Source organism: Rhea pennata, chromosome 7 (genome assembly GCF_028389875.1).
Source record: "Rhea pennata isolate bPtePen1 chromosome 7, bPtePen1.pri, whole genome shotgun sequence".
NCBI lineage: Eukaryota > Metazoa > Chordata > Aves > Rheiformes > Rheidae > Rhea > Rhea pennata.
This window is the reverse complement of record NC_084669.1, coordinates 1374198-1394210: the sequence shown is the minus strand read 5'-3', so window position 1 is coordinate 1394210 and position 20013 is coordinate 1374198.

Here is a 20013-nt window from a genome sequence, read left to right as displayed (position 1 = left end):
TAAGGGGGAGATACGATTATGTTAAAAATGTTCTGTATCTTTTTGACAGCTCAAAAAAATGTGGCTATTCAAAAGCAGTCCTTTTTATTTCTTGTAGTTCCGTAACACAAAGCTTTTTACCGTCTTGCTCTTTTACTTCCGTACTAATGCAATTATCAGTGTCAGTTAGGTCTGGTGTTCACCCAAGAGAAGTGAGATAGTGGTGCTGCGTATTTTGAGTTGTCCTGTGTGTTAGCAATACTGCTCTCGGGCAGGGGACGGCTGCACCCCCTTGGACCTTTCCTTGTCTGCTCATTTTCAGGACGGGTTGTTCATGGCGTTACTAGTGAAGAGCTAAGCTGAGTCTTTTAGGATTTTTGATACTTTGCAGCTTTAGACCTTTTAATGTAAAGTCATTGAATTCCTAGGGGTAAAATGTTTTGGACAATCTCCAAATAATGTATTTCCAGTTTCGACAGAGCAGGCCAGTTTGGGAGCGGTGCAAGCTGTGGCTGTATGAGGAGGCCTGGTGTGGTGAACCCGCGGGTGCCAGCGCTGACATGTCTTTGCCCCTTCTCGTCCTCAGCACGTGCCCGGGCACACGTTTGGCTCGCGCTCCCCGACGATGTCCCTTGGGTTTCAGTTCACTGACCCCACGGTACCGTCATTTCTCCTTCTCACCATCCAGGACTTCACCCACTCTGGCTTTACGCAGCTGAGAGCGCAGATGCATGGGGCGAGCCTGCGGGCATGGTGCTTTGCAGAGGACGTGGGAGGCTCCTGTTGAGCTTCTGATGCTGAAGGAGTGGAGGTACTGTTGGGGAGGTGGGTAAACGATAAACAGAGCCTCAAAAGCAGCAGTGAAGCAGTAGAAGCAGCAGTGAAGCTCAGAACTAGCTGCTTATGTTGGTTGTTTGACAGGCTTCTGTTTTAGAAAGGAAAACACTTCAAAGTAGTGACCGCTTCTTAAAATGTTGGCCTGAAGAAAGATTTTCATATGTATGAGGAGTATACTTGATCTCAGATGTGGATATATTTTTGATTAGTGAAGGAAGAAAAACAGGGATGAGGAGCAATGACACATACCAAGAGCAAGGGATAATTTCAGCATTAATTCTACATAAAATCTGGAGATTGTACAGCAGTGGGAGCAGTGATGCTGCTAGGAGCTAATGCTTCTAATGCTTAGGAGCAGTGATGTTGCTAGGTGTGGTGAAATTGCTTGGAAGGAATTCATGTTAAAGTATTCAGTGGAGAAAATGTCCAATGTAGACATTAATCGATAAGAATGTAGTAAAAAAATAGAGTTGTCTGATGACCGTTACTGTGCCTTGCCGGTTTGTAGGGATGCTGGAAGCGGAGCTATGCAGGGCCTGGTTTATTGGGTAGAAGGAACGGCAAGAGTTACTTTAAGAGATTCTCCTGTTCCTGTGTCTGAGTTGTTTATCTAACTGTGCTGCATCTCTCTCGCTTCCAGATGAACCCACCTGCAGTACCTCCTCCAGACGGCACGTGCTGCTGGGTGCTCGGAGGCTTGCATCCTTTCGGAGAGGAGTCCTGTCCCACCCAGAAGCAGGATCGGGATAACGCAAGTGGGATGGATCTCAGGAGGGCTCTAGCCCAACTCCAGCTCAGACCAGTCAGCTCTGGGGTCAGACTGGATTACTCAGGGCTTTATCCGTTGTGCTTGAAACCTTCATGGATGGAGATGGCATAGCCTCTCTGGGGCTGTCTGACTGTCCTCATGGGGAAAAAAATTCCTCTTACATCCAGCCTGAACCTCTCCTCTTCCAACTGACCCAAGTTGCTTCTTACCCTCCTGCCTTGGGCGTCAGGGGCGAGCCTGGCTGTGTCTCCTACAGTGCGGTCCCACAGTGTCAGATGCCCATGCCTCTCTTGCTGTGATTGCTCTCAAAGTATGCAGAAAATAGGGTGGCTCCAGTGGGTACTGCTGCTGCATTAGGGCACCTAGAAGCCCTGGAGCGATGGAAGCATGCTAGCCTCACTCTTAATGAGCATTAAGCCTTGGAAATTTGGGTCAGAAAGCTGTGTGTGAGCTTTTTTTTTTTTTTTTTTCTTTTTTTTTGTTTTTAAGTAATAACCAAGGTGACTTGATGTACTAGTGGACAGACAGAGCTCTGTACAATTCTGTATATCAGATAAAATGGGTAGCTGGTAAGCTGATTGGCCATTTCAGTATGAAGCGTAGGGAGATGTTACATTCCTCTAAGCACAGTGAAAGGCTAGAAGATCATGATAGTGAGATTTTTAAAGCTGCTTGAGTGGCTGACTGTGCAGTCTCCATTATATTTAATGGGAGTTCATCATCCAAATCCTTTTGCTAGTTTTGAAAATCTCATCCCAGTTCTTGGTAAAATATTCACCATGTTTGATGGAATTGAAAGGTTCCCAAAGTTCAGGATTGTGAGATGTGGTTTAGTTAAGATTCATCTCTTTATACCTTTGTTGAATTTGATACAATGTAATTTACAGGAATTCTAGGTATGGACCCAGTCTTGCTTCTTGTGGGTGTCGAACAATGTCTTTATAGTGACAAAATGTCAGAGACAATTTTGATTTTAGCATTTTCAATTGTTTTCAGTTCTTATTTTCTGGAGGCCTGGTAAGTAGCATCTTGCACTTAGGTTCTTTTTTTCTGTGAACATTATTTTTTCTGTGGTCAGAAAAGACTGATTCGTACAAAACTTCCACATATAAATCTGTAAATCTCCTTTTCTGTACATCTGGTAGGTGTTGTATACCCGGGCAAAGATCTAGAGATTGAGAATATAGATATATTTTCCATTCCTGCATTGATCTATGTTGTCTTTCAAAAAAATGATCAATTGAAACAGAAAATTGCAAGGTAAGCTTGAGATGGAAGAAGCTGATAGTCTCAGACTATCAGCTGTTGCACAGTCAGAGGTTAACTCTGTGGCTCTTCAGATGAGGAATTACGAAGGAGTGGTATTACGCTGGAGAAACGATGGTTGAATTGTTCGGGCATTAGCAGCGGCAGTCCTGACTCTCAAGAAATGGGGGAAATCCTAGCGAAGAACAGTACAAAGCTATCTGGCTGCTTTTTAAGGCTTAATGCTTTGTAGAGCTTCCTACAGTTTGTTGGAGGGCATCACATGTCCAGCTAGCTGTTCTTCCACCCCCCACACACACTGGAAAGAGCTTGCTGAGGCTTTCCTTGTGCATGCACTGACTTGGCCCGTGGCAATTCCCTGTTGTTTTGTAGATTAAGGAAAACGAGTGACAAACGCATTATCAAAGGCCTATTAAATTGTATATATTCCTGATAGGCTACAGACTGTGGATTTCTTGCAAATTCTTGTTTTCTAATGTATGTTTGTAGCCTAAAGCAGCAGTGGAGATTTGGGTGATCCGTTCTTTGACTGTGAGTCATTCCTGTGTGCTGAAATTGCCACAACAGTAAAAAGGTTGTTGCTCTTTCACAGGGAGTATGCCCCTTACCCCTGCCAGCAGTGAAGGGCTAGTGGAGATGCCAGTTGCTTCCTCCTCTGGTGCTGCTCGTGCCCACCTAGCCATGAGCAGTGAAGCTGCGAGTTGACGGTGGAGAGTAGAACTTGCTGCAAGAGGCTCCCAGCGCCTGGCTCAGGTGCGCAGAGGATGCAAACAGAGCAGACGAGGGCAGGTCTGCTTCGTGCAGGGTCTTGGTGGCCTGGGTTCCTCTGCAAAGGCAGTAAGGATAGGCTTGGGACTGAGCAGCAGTGCGTTTGGAGCCAGGTTGCGGCTGCTCTGACTTCACCAGTTCTCACTACCTTGAGAGAAGCTGACCTTTAGTATAGATCCTTGGAGGACGGGAGTTAGAGGAGAGGTGCTGAAGGGGGAAAGAGTGGTTATTGGGGGGAACTGGGGAAGTGGTGCAGAAAAGAGCTCCCCAAAGGGAGCCTTGGTCCTCTCCATGGGTCTGGGGCTGACTGCACAAATAGGAGTGAAACGCTGCTCTTATTCTTACCGGTAAGCATGTGAAAGCCTCTGAGATAAGGAGGCAGAATGTGTCTTGCAGTGCAGTTGTAAAGACGATGAGATGTTGAGCAAGTGGGAGCTCTTGAGCAGTTCTTTATGTCTCTTTCCCAGCGTCACGAGAGTAAGCCTTGCGCAGCTGCTGCTGCAGGACGTGCCCGACACCGTGCCATGACAGCAGCTGATGTCCTGTGTTCCCACCTGCTGCGCCGTCCTCTCGCTGCAAGGACGCTGCCGAGTGCGTCGGTCCCAGTGGCCCTGCGCTCCACGGTGTCCTCGTCCCCTTGCCTCTGCTGGGAGGACCGGTGTCCTCCTCCCGCCTCCTCGGTGCTGGGCGCAGGCCCTTGGTGAGCTCGAGGGACCTACTAGGCCTACAGAAAGCCGTACAAGCTGAAAAGACATTGTGTGAGAGTTCAGTTTTTCTTGTTTTCATCTTTGCTAAATCCGTAATGATATAGAGCAGGGCTTTTTTGTGAAATTCAAAATGAGTCCTGGTGCTTTAATTAGAACAGAAATACGCAGAGGTGTTTTTAATGCATATTGATATTGAGGCTTCCTGACACTGGAGAGAGCAGCTATTAGACAGCGATTTGCCAAAATACCTACATTTAATTTGGACAGTTGGTGAACTGTAGTATTTGCGGAATCGGGAACAAGATAGGCACTTATTCCAATTATACGGTCTTATTTGCTACAGCAATCAGTTTGGGGTCAAAGAGCTACTATGTAAATTGAAAGTAAAGTACTGTAGCTAACTGACTTAAACTGCAGTTCACTCTGTTTCAGCTCCACTTCAGTATGTATTTCATGTTAAGCTCTAAATGATGCAAAATGGTAGCACTGCTTGAGCAGGGCAGTTCCAGAAATGTTATGCCGTGTTTATTCATGGCTTGCAGCACGACAAGTGTCGCACAGTTGAAACGGCTGATGGGCCACCAAGTGTGAATAAAGCAGATCAGTGCCGTTCATGCTTCTCTTTGGGGGAGGTGGAGAAACCCGAGGGCTTCATTTGCTATGAGGACTTTTGGGGGGTTGTTTTCTTTAAGGTGCAGTTAAAAAGTACAAGCTTTCTTCGTTGTGTTCATCCTCATGAATTACAAGCACGCTTTGTTTGTAAGCTGAAAATGGCTAAATAACCGAGCAGATAATAGGATTTTGTGTGTGTTTTTAATTTGGTACCACTGCCCACAGCATTATAAAATGTTATGGTAATGGAGTACTTTAGCAGTGTGCTTCTGTCATTATGTAGCTTCATTTAGAGATTTATAAGACATCGTTATTAGTGGTAATACAGTCCCAGGGTGTGCACCAACAGTGTCACGAGCGGCCGACCAGGCACTGGTTTCCTCCAAAGTGGTGGCAATGGACTATGTGGGATTTACTGCTGTGTTAATGCGATAGATGATTTGTAAGACTTGTGAAGACTGTAAATTTCCCTATAAAATACGCTAGTAAAGTTAAGAATCAATCTGAATTCCTTGGGAGGGAAATACTTATTCAAACATTTGTCTAAAACTAGCAAGATTGTTTCTTAATGTCACAGGAGGCTCTAGGGGTTTTTGCTCACCTATAGCTAACATTCCTTGGGCATTTCTAACCTACTGGCGCAACATTTTTCAGGAAGGCATCAAAGCTTCAAATAGATTGTTTTTGGCATCACTGGTGCAAAAATTGAGATAGATACAAAAAAACGTTCCTTGGGAGAAGAGAGGATTTTCTGGAGTCCTCCAACAGCTTTCCATGGTTTTGGTAGCTGTGGGGTGAGCACCAAGATTTTTATCATGTCTGTGTGTATAGTTGCTCCAGGTATGGCTAAATAATTATATTTAATGGTGTGATAGAAGAAAAGGCGTTGTCTGTAGCCAGTGTGCCAAGCCTGGGATGAGAGTGGAGGATAAAGACTACGTATTATTTTTCTCCCAGGTGAGGTAGGTAGCGTGTACATACAGCTGTAAGTTCTGTGATCCACTTTGAGGACAAATCTGCCTAAATATAAATAATTAATTGGCTGGAATAAAGTACCTGCATTTTGAAAATCTGTGAAAAATTGTCCTCCGGCTTCTCCAGATACCCTTCATATTTGTGTTAGGTCTGAAGTACCACAAGTAATGACCTGCAACTTGAAAAATACACTGGTGCTTTCACCTGTACCTTCTGAGCTGTGCAAGCACGAGCTCTTCCGTGCCTGCTTATAAAGCAGGTGGCTTGTCTGGGCTCCATACCCTCGAAAGGTTGATTTAAAAAATGGGAAACATTCTTCTCCCCTCTCCCTTTGCAAATGATCTTGTAATGAAGGGGAAACTGAATGACCATCCACCTTGAACATGAAACTTTCCAGTGTTTTCATAAAATAATAGTTCTCTTCAGAACTACCTGTCTGAACACATGGTCGAGGCCCTGCCAGTCCCGGTTATCCATCCGTGCTCAGCAGCTCGTGCAAACTGCTCAGGAGTTCTCTCCTCTTTGGAATATTTTTGCCTTGGAGAAAAAATGCTTGGTGCCTGCAGCATACTGGTAAACTACAGTGCAAGGTGGTCTGCAAGGGTAAATTACTGAATTCAGTAGGGCTTCCTGTGTTTCTTGTGAGAGCTTTACTCTGTAAATAAAAGTCTTTATTGCTTAGGTGTGTTGGGTCAGGAAGCACAGGTCCCTTGTAGGATTGCGCTGGCTTCCGGTGGTTAACGCTTGCGCAGGCGGCTCACGTTGAACGGGAGGTGCCCCTTGCCATACGCCTGATTTTTCTCGTGGTGCTTTAGTCTCACGGTACAGGACGCAGTCCTGTCGCAGACGGGCTCTGATAAAAGCATCCTCTGCTGAAAGCAGGTGCTAGTGAAGTGTCAAGGGAGCCGTGCTGCACAGTACTTAGTTGCAAGTTACCCAAGAATAAACCCTATTCAGAACCATTGCAGAATCTGGCTGAGCCTTTGCAAGCGTACAGCAATAGCATTTGCACGTCATCATGGATAGAAGCGCTTACTTCAAAGGCTAACAAGATGATGACTTCCACTGGAGAGAAATGGAGTAGGATTTCACAGTCACTTGCTTTAACAGTAATCGGCTGTCATTTCTTTTGTGCTCAAACCGCATCAAGCTTCCCTGGGAAAAGCCACATAGAAAGCGATGCCTTAAAATGATCATAGCTACAGTAATGAGTGTATGAAAATGCTATTTTCTTATTCAACAGGCTTGTTCAGCTGAGGATGCTAGTTGTTTGGAATTAGTTCAAAATCAAAATATTTTTGCTTTTTTCCCCCAGCATTTTATTTTATAGGTCCTTCAGAGTATTTATAAAGACCTGCATATGGGGAGTTGCGGATTTACATTTTGCAGAGGAGCAGATGATCTTGTAGTGGTCCCATTATCAACAGTCTAAATAGAAACATCCTAAAGATTCTCATAAAAATCTTCATGTTTATTATCTCGGCGCTGTGGGAGACTGAGCTGACCAGTCCCTCCCGACGCGCAGGCATGGTGTCTGTGTGTGCGCGTTCTGCGCGTCTCCGCGAGCTGCTCGGAGGCTGGACGTCGGCAGGTTCTCGCTGCAGTGAGACTTCGATAGCTGAAGCAAAGGCCAACACTTAATTTACCCGCTCCTTTTCTGTAGGAAAACTGTGATGCTGGCAGGCATTTTGGCTACTGCTACAAGACATGACGGCAAGAAACCGTAAGGCTCCCGCACTGCCGTGCTCTGACCAAAGGTAGTGCAAGATGGTGGAGATGTTCTCGTGAGGCTCCGCGGCACCAGGCGGGACTGGTGGAGCGATGCTGCAGGCCGGCACTCTGCAGTGTGGGTGGCTATTGGAAATGCTTACAGAAAGCACAGCCGAGCAGGGTGCGGTAATACACCTCTGTACAGCAGCACGTGGTGGCACCTGGTGCAGACAGGGCATCTGGCGTTTCCGTGGTGGAGAAAATTCCAACATCCGGAGCGTTTCCGCTGCCGGAGGAAAGCAGAGGAGTCAGTTTTCATGAAAGACAACTGCCTGATTTGTATCCACAGACGCTGGCGGGTACTCTATGCAAAATGACGTGTTAATTGAAGTGCTCCCTGAAACATAATGAGTGAAAAAAGTATATTTAAACTTCGCTGAAACTTGACATTTCTGCGAAGCATTTCTAAGTCATGTCAAAAGATATTAAGTTCACTGCTACATTTTTTCATTTCATCTTTAGCATTAGCATGTCTAACACACCATGCTTCATTACTGAGAGGTTTCTTTCCTAACTGTAATCCAGTGGATACTTGGACAAAGTCACCTTCTTTTACAAATTACTGAGGGTTTTAAGATTGAATTTTCAAAGTAAATGATTTCTATAAAAAACCCAAGATCGGTATAAATCCACGGTCTCTAAGTATTTATAATTCCATTGGATACATAGGGCTGCTGCATGGAAGTGAAATGATCTCTTCCGTGCACAGGTGGAGAAGTGGTAGATGTCTATAAATGAGGATTTTTCGGTGCATGCTGTGGTTGTCATGTTGCTGGGATTCTTTATGCGTCATTGATTTCGTCTGCAGTTGGGGGAGGCTCTGCCGAGCAGGGTCTTTCTCTCATTACTGTTCAGTAGTGTAGCAGAGCAGGTACCGGCGTCTTTACTAGGATCAGGTGATGCCACGGAAAAGAGTACGGGAAGCAAGATAATCACCTCAAAATACATTCGGTGGTCCTGAAAACATCACTGGCACAGTGGGAGAGCTCGCCTCCCCCCGCCCACGGTGAAGCAAGTGATGGATTAAATAGAAAAATGGCGCCAGGGGGTCAGAGCAATTACTTTATTGTCCTGTAATTAAAATGGCTTATATTACAAGCAATCATTGCAGCCTTAATGGAAGGAGAAACAGGATGATGCATCATATCGTCTCCTCAATTTATTTCCTTTAGTGTAACATATTAAATATTGTGTCATAAACTGTGTGGTTATAGAGAATTTCAATAGACTTGACATCAAGGTAAGAGAAAGATAATATAAACATCCTAATGTCTTACAGCACAGCCCTTTGCAGCAAGGGAACACTAAACCTAAAATGACTTTTTGCAGATAATTGTCTTTAGGTTCTTTAAAGCAATACAGTGAAACCTCTGCAGACTTAAAGCTGGCAGTTAGAGGATTGGTATCTCTACTAAATGTAAAATTCAATTCAGTGTTCAGTTGCTTAAAATTTAAAATCTAAACTTCAGTGCATAATAAAAATTGGACTTGTCCTGGTACTTATTAGTCTGGAAATTTTTTTTGTCTAATTCAATGGAATTCGTGGGCGTTGAAACTACTCTGGGGTGGTGCCTCAGCAGTTCCTTAGCTTTAGGAAGAGTACTGAAAACAGCCCATCAATACTGGGGGAATGATCAGATAACTAAAAAAAACCAAAACCAAATAAACCTGAGCCTTGGGAAATGGGACACCTGGGTACAGGATACGCTGATTTATTGCAGGATTATTGCTACTCTGTTGTATTCCTCCTTTACGCAGGCTCAAGGTTTGTAAGCCAACGGGGGATTTCCCCCATGGGGGACTGAGATTAGGATTTTTCAGTCTTCAGTTCCCCTCGTGCTCAGCCTTTTTTTATTGGCTTCTGTATTGCAAAGTAAAACAGGTACTTGCAGTTTTTGAGTAACTGTCAAGCAGCATTTGAGGGGATGCTTTTGACAGGGGATGTGCGATGTGCGTATCAAAGTTTTGCCATTTTTTGCTTTATGTTTGGTTTGCATTGGATATACCTCAGGATTTTCCATTAAAATAACTTCCTTTGGCATATATGGGGAAAAATGTATTTTGAAAGTCCCATTACTTGAATTTTCGTAAAAGTTTAATATAAATTCTATTAAAAAAATTCCCAAGCTTTGATAATGCGATCTTTGCATTTATTGTGTTAAAATATTAATGAAATATTTCAAGATACTTTCAGAGATTTTCATGAAAATACTCATAAAAGATTGAAGAAAACATTTTAGAAAGTACCCGTAATTCTAGTAAAAGTCCTCCTCCCTGCAGTGTTCGTGCAGACTTTAATGGAGGAAAAATGACACATCATGCCAATACCCGCTGCATGTTAAAGAAGGCATTAAAACGTCGCCAAACGGCAAACGATGAGTTGCGTGAAAGTAAACTTCCCACATCTGGGAAAAGCGGGCAAAAGCCGGGGGGCTGCCCGGGCGGCCCCGGTGCTGCTCCTCGTCTCAGGTTAAAAGGAGCAGTGACGGTCTAGGTGCTTTCTCCTTGCTCGTAGGAGAAGTCACCCAGAAAACCACCTGAGATGCCTGTGCGTGATGTTGCCCGTGTGAAGAAGTTTGGGATTTTACCGAATTGTGCTTTCGGCAATTTTTCCACTGTGAATGTTGGATTTATGGTCTCATGTCAGACACTGCGTAAAAGGAATAATAATCATGTGCTAACATATTTTTTTACAGCTTTGCATAAATCCTTATTACGGTTCGCTGAGTGGCAAAATAACCTGTGGCGTAAAGCACGGAGGAGGTTTCAGCGCGGGTGCCGAAGGCGAGCGGGAGGCGCCGGCGGGGCTCGTCCTCAGGGCCGGCAGCTCTGCGCCGGGCGGCCGTAGGCGCTTGCCGGCCCTGGACCGGCCACCGCGGCTCCTTAATTCGCCGCAGTTCAGCACTCTTGCGTCTGTAAAATGGAGCTTTTCTGCCTTGCTCGACGCATTAGGGGATTCTGGCGGTCGGCACTTGCTGAGATTTCCAGCGTTGTAGCTAATTTGAATATGAGTTGAACATATTTATTAAGGGAAGTAACAAACTCCGTTGTTTTATTTAATCATTTCTTTTGTTGCCTACAGAATGCTTGCTTTGCTTTGCAGGTTATTTCCCTCCAAATGGTCACGATCCGGTCGCACAGAATTCCCTGTGTGCTTGGGATACAGTCTGAGAAGCTCCGGAGGAGAGGGGTGATCGTGTTCCTTCGGAGAAATGAGTGTATCAGGGTGGATTTCCTCGGGAACATTTTCCAGCACTGCTCTGTGCTGAAGGTAAGTAACTCTGCAGACTCCTCAGCAGCGAGAAGTTATTGCTTGGAGAGATGAATGGGCCTTAGTTGGCGTTTGGAGCTTTGTCAGATTTGTTCCCACCTGGCAATTACTGGAAGAGCGTGGCTCGCAGCCACCTTATTGATTCCTCGCTTGACCCTCGGACCACTTCTCATTAGCCACCAAACAAATCGTAGCTCTCTCTTTGCTGATTTCTTTGGAGCTGGTATTGCATTTCCAGTTCAAAAGAAAGAAAAAATCTCCCGTAATGCTGGATGTACCTAAGTTACAGAAGAGCTCTCCAGGACCTCCAGGACTGCTCTCGCGTGCTGCGCTGAGCTGCGGGGCGGTCTGCCTCCCGGGAAGCGCCGACCCCGGGCTGAGCCCCCGGCTCGGTGCGTTCAACGGTGGAACGCGTTTGTCGCTGCGGGTGGTAGGACACGTGGAGGGAGACTTCCCTTCGGTAGCCTGTGGATGTTGTTTTTCCAGGCTGGGAGGCTTTTCTGAGCTCTCCCCATCCCTCTAGAGGCCGTGGTGGAAGGGCACCCGCGAGGGCTCTTCTGAAGGGCGGGCAGAGGGGGCTCCGACAGGCTTTCGCCCCGGAGCAGAGGAGGCTGAAAGTTGGGGTTTCAGCGGCACGCAGACCTGGAGCGCTTCAAGTTCTCCCTTGCTGCAAAGGAGCATCACGCAGAGAAAAGCCAAACGCGTTAGGAGAGGAGGTGAAAGAGCTTAATAATAAACCTCAGAGGGGAACTGAGGCTCGCTAGCAGGGCCTGCACGAGGTGGATTTCCCTCAGCAGTAGCAGCCTGCAGGACAAATTCACGTGGGTTCGTTGGCCCTTTCCCTCTCTTCAAATACATGTTCCTTTCCTTAATTTCAGAGTTTTTCTAATGCTGCTTGCGCAGGCTTCCCATTTTTCTCAGGACAAAAAACAAGCCTATTTTTCTGTATCGCTGCTGTTCAGTTCCCTTCATTTGTGCCTCCCGGAGAGCTGCTGTGAGGCTCTGGGAGGTGGCGGGGCTGCCGACGCGGCTTTGCTCCCCGTCTCTGCAGGTCTGAACGCGGCCGGCGGCGTCGCCCGAGCCCTGGGGAGCGGCAGCTCTCCTCTGTCTTCCCTGAATTATTTACTGATGTAATTTGGAGGAAATAACGTACCACTTTCTGGTGTGCTCTTTTGGAAAAGTGACTTTGGGTTGCAGATTATGAATTCGAGATTTGATCCTGAGCAGCCAGGGTTTCAGCTCTCGGTCTGCTCCTCCGCTTGCCCCCTGCAGCCCTCTAATTCCCCTGCCCTGGGCAGGCGGCGGGTTTCGATTTGCCGGGCACCGAGCTGGGCCCGTGCCTGCCGTGCCCTGGGGAGAGCCCCGCCGCGCCTCGTCCCCCCGGGCGCCTCCTTGGTTTGTTGTCTACAGATCTTGCTCCCTGCTCATCCGCCCTTGCGGGGCGGCGGGAGTTGCTCGTTCCAGGGCGATGGCTTTCTCCTGGGTGAGCTCTGTTTATTTCTCGTTGAACTGGTCCGGCTGTGGTCTCAGGGGAGGTGGTTGGAGGTGCAGCAGGACCCGCTGCTGGCCCCGGGGAGCCTACTTCTGCAGGACAGGGCCTCGGGAAAAGTTTATTTAAAATTGGACCGGAAAATAACAGAGAAAAATACTACAGGAGAATATCTGCCCCAACAATGCAGTAAGCTTCCTATTTCAATTAGATTAAAAATAAGAGTGGTTTCTGCCATTATATCAATAAACACAGAGTAATCGGGAATATATAGTGCAGCAATAAAATAGCAAGGGCCACAGGTGAAAAATGTTTATTGCCTTTGAGTTTCTCTTCTGTGTTGTGCTTATTGCTTAATTAAAACGCTGATAGCCCTTATGAGATATTGTTTGTTTGTTTTTCTGCAGTCAGCATTATAATACTCTCCCCATACGTAGTAAAAGTGACTGGTATGCTCTGCATTGAGTTGTGATTTTTTTTTCCTTTAAAGAAAAGAGGTACAATTTTGTTGTGCAGCATTGTAGAATAATGTTTTTAACACAGAAATTCCAAACAATGTAATATAGATTTTATGTTCTTCTCTTGACCCGTGTTTCTTACCTACAATACACAGACATAGCGTTGGCTCTTACTTTGCTGCAAACGCGAGGTTTGAAATCTGCAGAGCCACTTGGCCTTCCTGCCTGCCGCGGAGTGGCTGGTTACTGTTAAAAGTGTGTTCATGGCAAAACATTTCCCTGGGTGGTTTTTTACTTTTTTGGAAGTATTTTTAAAGCTCGTCCCTCTGTTCGGTGGTATGGGGGAAGCTGTCCAAGAGCTTGGCGGTTGTTCTTGCCTCCTTTTGACGTCTCTCCGTTTGGTAAAGGTGACGCCTTGGATATGGCAAAGGGAATGAAGCTTCAGCGGGCGGTGGGTTTCCCAGAGAAGCGGTACCACGTGCCACGAGGGCCCTGAGCGGCGCCGCGGCGTTGTGCGCCGGGACGTCGGCTGGCGGATCCCTGGCTTCCCGGCGTCTCCCGCGGGCCACGCGGGCAGAAACAGCCTGCCCTGCCGATGCCACCGGGCCCGGAGCAGCTATGGTTTTGGACTTAGGGCAGACCAGTCTTTCCTCATGAGATTTATCAGGTTCTCGTGTGATTTATCACGTTCACAGCACAAGGGCAGGAAGTATGCAACTGCTAATATATCCCTACTTGACGTGAATATCGGAAATGCTATCTTTTGCAGAGTGCTTTTAGATTCAAATGCATGAAAAAGCATGGTCCATCTCAGCATGGGCCAGTGGAATCTCTGATAGCATTTGCCATATATTTCTTTAAGTTATAGCACAGCAATGTATTAAACACTTTCTGGAAAAGAAAGAAAGGATGGTATTACTTTGTGGACTTCTGCCAGGTTTACTGGTGTCAGCCTGCCCCTCTGCTGCACAGTCTGCTTTATGTAACGCCTACAAGTAATTCTGCTGAAGTTTGGCTGTTGGCAGCGTGGGGCTGGACACGGCGCATGCTTCGCTGGCTGCTCACCGGGGCGCCTGACGCCCTGCACCCAAGGTCGGTGCTCCACAGTGCAAAAGGTTTATAAATTCACAGGGTGTTAGATTTGTTCCCCGTTACATCTGCCTAATCTGACCAGCTTGAAGACACCAAAGAGCAGTTTATTACTGCTTGCTGATGTTTTCTAAAGCTGCTAAAATCACCTTTATAAAGTGGAGGCGATGTTGAAAACGCCGGTGTTAATGACGGAAGATGCTGTCCCCGTGCCTGCGTAATTTCCTCCTGGTGGGATGTTGTCTCTTGATTCTTCAAGAGCTTTCTGTGCAAGGGGTCAGAGATACACGTGCAATTCCTAGTAATACGGTTGATTGCTTAGCCGTAGAGTACATGGTGAAAAGTGAAATAATACTGGTAAAAAGTTGATTTTCTGGAAAATACTTACAAGATCTGGTTTTACTCAACCTCAGCATGAAACAAAGCCCTAGAAATGAAGCTGCTGACAAGCTGAACTTGGCTGCTGCTGAAAGGCTGATGGGGAGGTGGTGAAAGTCACTGCAAATTACTGTACAGCTGAAAATACTGAAAGTGGATATACTTAAGGATTAATAGAATTTGCTTTTGCCTTTTTGTAAAAAAGAAAAAGAGGATACTGAAATCAGTAATGTCTTTGTGTTACGCATATGCAGGCACATATGGAAATATGGCCCAGTCTCCTCAGTTCTGTGGTGTAATTGAGACACGCTGGAGGAAAAGAAGGAAAAGGGACGTTAGCTGTAGTTTTCATCAATACATTTGGATTCTGCTTTTTGATGTTGCAAAACAACGTTGCAGTGGCGTAAAATGTCAATAGATGAGTACTTAAAATCAGTGTGAAGGAAAATCAGAGGACCTCACGTTTTACTGAAGAAAGTCCCATGCATTCGTGAAAGGATTTTTGAAAACGAATTTGAAGAGATCCGTAGAAATGGTGGATTAGGGAATTGCTGTTTTTCTCGATGAAACATTTTCTGAAGTTGTGCTCCAAGGTAAATGGCCGAGCTAAAGCGCGACTTGCGCTCGGCAGGTGACTGACCGAGAGCAGAAGACTTGTGGAAGCCGGGAACCAAACGGGCGAGTGTTGGGGGTTTATTGCTTCAGGTGGTGCGGGGACAGGAACGGGGGGTTAGGAGCAAAATCTCTGAAACCATTAGCCTGGTGCGCAGCTACGTTAAGAACTAGAAACTCTGCTGCGCTGCTACTGCGTAATGGGGGAGCCCAAACCTGCGCAGAGCTGGGCTGGCGCTGAGCTCTGGTCCTGTAGCGTTTTAGTGAAGTGCTCTCGAGAGGTGTCTCGAGGGTCAGTATCCCTACCGCTAGTGTTTGTAGAAATCTTTAAAAAATAAATTGGCCTGCTCTAAATAGGATACCCAGGTAGCACAATAATCCGGGCTACATCCGTGGCCTTTCTTGCTGTGAAAAGTAGTCCTTTTTCCCTGTGCGATGATACCGAATTTTGAAAGAAAAATAGGTGGCAAGGCGAGTTTTTGGCTGTTCCAATTCCTTTCTCAGCTGAGAGGCTAGCCAAATTTTGCAGGCTGTCCCAAAAAATCCATTTAACTGTTAAATGATTCTTTGCTGCTCTTAAATGAGGATACAAGTGTAACTTTTTTGTTGTTTATTTTTTCTTAAATGAGATGCTGTTATTGGTGATTTTCTCTTTTGATTAAAAAAAAAGGTTAAATGTGTAGTTCTTTCCTGGCAACAACTTTTTAGAGTTAAAATACTCATTTCTCACTATCAGTAGAGTATTGCCAATTTGAGCTGTTAAGAGCTGGTCTAACAGTAATGTGCTAATTACTCTTATTGCTGCAATATCTTGGATACATGCTGAAGAGTTTGAAGGTAATTACTACTTAACCAATTAAACTTGTTGCAAGTTCATGAACACAGCACTTAGATGCTTTTCCCTGGTAAATTCAGAGAGAATGCAGTAATTTAGCAACATTTCCGGAAATAAGCAGAAGAGCCAGTTACGGAGGTTTTTCTTTTTCTTTTTCTTTTTTTTTTATTTTAACAGCAGCTCTGGGATTTCACCTTTCCCTCCCAGCTGTCTCCTAGGCTCTCTCCAATGTCTCCTTAGATGTTGTTAGATAGATTACCATCGTTAGGTTATGGCGCTCACCGACGGTAACCCCACAGGATTTGTTTCCATGTACTCTTAATGTGAAAAGGCAGAAATACTAGCCTGTGAATTATGGTTTTCTTTCCATTCTTCTTGCAGAAAGTGGCCATGTCCCTGTTGAGAAGTTCAGAGCACTGCTGTGGCATCTAGTGCTGATTCCCACACAATAAATTTTAGAGTCCTTAAACTTTATGGAGAAGAAAGTGGTTAACAAATAGTTGTATGTTGTTAACAAAAAGTGTATGAGAAAAAAATACCTTGCTGGCTAAACAACCCTTCCGATGAAGGAAGTTTCTAATTCTTAATGAAGAGCAGAGCTCTTGTATGATGAGGGATCTATAATTGGTTAACATTTGTGTTGATTACTAATTAACAGGCTACTAAACTGCTATGGGTATCGGCTACAGCCTCAAATAAATGTAAGGTAAACGTTAGCCTTTTCACTTGCCATCATCTCTTGCAAGTGCCACAGTTGCTAACTATTAGGATTGCCTATACTGTCTCTTTTGGAGATGTTTTTGGAGATGGTGTGACAATTGTGAGCACACTATAATTATTACACACTTGGTGTAATTGGCTTTTTTAGTGTGATACTTACAGACACCTGGTTAAATATACTGATGTAAGCAATGAGTAAATTGTTCACAAATCGTATCACGAATTTTTGAAATAAATGGTTAAGTACATTAGTGTTTACAGGCCTGTTCCTTTGGCAAAGAGGATAGTAAGTGATGAATTTAGTGGCTTTTCTCTTTGCGTAATGAACAGACTGCAAATGACTTAGGAATGTGAAGAAACAAATCCAGCGTATTTTTTACCCTCTTCAAACTTGCTCTTTGTTTACCTGCATTTATTCGATCCTACGTGACGATTTTATTTCCGTGATCTCTTTCCCCCCGTTTGCAAGAGCGCTGCGGCGCTGGCCCCGAGCAGCCGCGGCGGGCCGGGCCGGCAGTCGCCGTCGCTGCCGGCGCCGCGGCGGGCTGCGCCTCCCGCGGGAGTCAACGCCGTGGCGAGAGTAGCAAAAACCGATGCGAGTATTTAATGTGGAGAATTTTGAGTTTTTCTTCGAGCAAGTTTCGTGTGTTTTAATATAGTTTAGAAATTACGTGTTTTCTTTAACTTGTGTTGATTTGAGAGCGTTTCAGGGACGTTATTCACAATGCGGCGTGGTTGCCGGATGCATTCACAGCTTCTCAGGCTGATGGCAGTAGGGATAGGAGAATACAGAGGAGAAAAGCTGGAAAATATATAGAAATAAATATAGAAGCCTGTGTGGATTTTCCCCAGTCCTTTCAGGGCCTTTATTATTATTATTATTTTATTTCTATGAATCTCATAGATACTGGAGGAGCTGATCCTCTCTCTGAGGTGGACTAGTTAGTAATTTAGGCAGAAATTTGTTCCTATCATGCGGGATAAACGTGGTAATTCTTTCTGAGAGCTTGGCAGTTGCTGTGAGACGATGAGCAAGCGTCTGCCTTGGGGACACGGGGCCCGGCGAGGGCCTCCTCCGAGCACGGGCGCGAACGCCTTACGTGTTCGGGGATAGCAGGGCTCGGGATTTTGTCCGGCTGTTTGGGTTTTGTGTACGGTTCAGAAGGCGAACAGGTAAAATCTGAACTTTTGACCGTGGAGCTGGCGAGGTCCCTGCAGCTGATGTTGTGTCGGCCCTTACTCGCCTCGCGCCGCCGCGGCTTCGCGGGCTTGTACGAAAGTCCTCGCTGCAGCCACGCTTGCGGTGCCGGTCCAAACAAATTTCTTTGCTAGGTAAATTAAAAGTAAAGACAAATTATGTTGTGGACAAAGTACGTGTGCTTACAGGTGTTTGCAAGCCCTCTGTTTCAAAGTGATTTCATCAGCTTAATTTGACTGTACGCAAGTGCCACAGGGATCTAAAACCGCGCGTTGCGCTGGTAGCATGCAGAACAGAAATGTAAACTGCTTGTATTTGTCGGAGGCAGGTGGTTGATTTTGTAGAATACCATCAGGATATGTAAAAAATGAGAAATCCAGAAAGAGTTTGTACCCTGCGTTCGAGCTTTAGAAACTGTAAATCTTTGTAGGATGATCAAAATGACAGCCAGTAATTCACACTTCTCTCCAGTCACAGAGCTTTAAATGAGTTTTGCCTGTTTTGCTTGTGACTCTTTTCCTTCCTGTGTATTGCTAACATTATTATTTACACTACTCTGTTGGGTTAATGTTGTTACTTCCACGCCAGAGCAAGCCGTTCCTCCGGCGGGGAGGCTGCGGTAAGGGCAGCGTGGTGATGCACCGCTGTGTTATGCTGCAGTTGGCTCGCGTTGCTTGGTGAAGCAAGAAAGCACCGAGCTGCACGGAGCCTTAAATGTCAAGGTTGTAAGAACAAAACCGCTTCAAGAGCAATACCATATATGAAAAGAAACCCAACCAACCCAAAAAAACAGCTACCAGAATTGGTTGCTTTTACTATGGGTTGGAGCTCCGGGGTTTCTGACTGTGGGTAATATTTGCGTTGACTCACCTTTCGATCAGCACAATACCCCAGCTAGGCGTCGGAAAGGCAATGCTTTTCAGTCTTGACCTTGTAAGCTTGCTAGTTAGTGATTCTGGTACGGACTTAAGGGTTTGAGACATCTTTTCCCAATCACACAGCCCTTATATTGAACACGTGGTGGGTTCGTGGTGCTGGGGAGACCTGTCAGAAACCCACGAGAGGGGAGTCTCTTGGAAGGAGCAGTGCTTGGAAGGCAGGGAACGGAAACAGCAATAGTCTGCTGTGGTGAGAGATGTGTAAATTCTCCGAGGGTATTTTTTTCCTATATAGAAGTTGATTTCTTGCAATATAGGAGCTAACAAAATTGCTAGCCATGAATTCTGCAGAGCCTGAAAAGGGAGAGATGATCCTCAGTACAGTCATCTTACCAAAGTGGTTTGCAACTTAAAAAAAAACTGAGAAACAGTGTATAGCTGCAAAACCAACAGACCTTGTAATATTTAGAATTTCCCTGCTGGGAGCAGGAGGTGCTTGCACAGGGTGAGATATTAATATTGGCACTAAACTTTAATTCTTACAGTTCTAGTTTCAAGAAAATGTCAGTATGTTCTAGGCTTTCCCCTTACCATCAGAGCCATCAGCGCAAAGCAAATGTGGAAGTAAACGATTGATAAAGTGCTCGGGCACTAGTATTTTATTTTCTTAACCTTCTGTTATGATGCCTGCTCTGGGAACTTTTTTCTTTGAAGGTACAAAAAGTTGCAGATAACTTCAAAGAAATGGAAATTTGCTGAAACTCGATTCCGGCACATGGAAAAATGGTCAGAAAAATTTGAAGCAACCCACCTATAAATGAGTTACGAAAAATCCCTTAAAAATATGCATTTTGCAAAACTCTGCAGCTCTTGCATCCTGCTTTGTTGACAAGTCATGGCTGCACCATGATTGGCAAAACTTCCCCTTCGATCCGGGAACAAACTATCTGATAAATAACAAGAGCCAGTTTGTTGGTGAAGTTGCTCTTAAAATCATACAAAGGTCAAACTGGGATGCGTGTCCTTAGTTTCCTAGGAGGAAAAACTTGCAAACAAAATGATATTCCAAAATCTTAAGCTGATGCCCTTGCACAGATTCCTTCGGTTTACCGGTATTCTCATATTCCCCACAGAAACAGTGTTTTTCTCCCAGCAGCGATCTAGGGTTTCAACTGTCGTTCAGTTCTGCTGTTTATAAGCAGTCTTTAGTACTCAGTACTGTAAAGCTCACTTCCAAAATCAAGAAATGAATGTTAAGTTAGGGGATGTGAGCTGAAGGAAGCAATAGTCAGTCAAGGACCTGAGTCGAGTTAGCAGAAGGTGTCAAGAACAAAAGCGAGGAGTTCCCTGAGCTTGTTGAAATTCCGTGCGCCGAAGCAGCTCCTTCGTGTGGGTGGTGCAA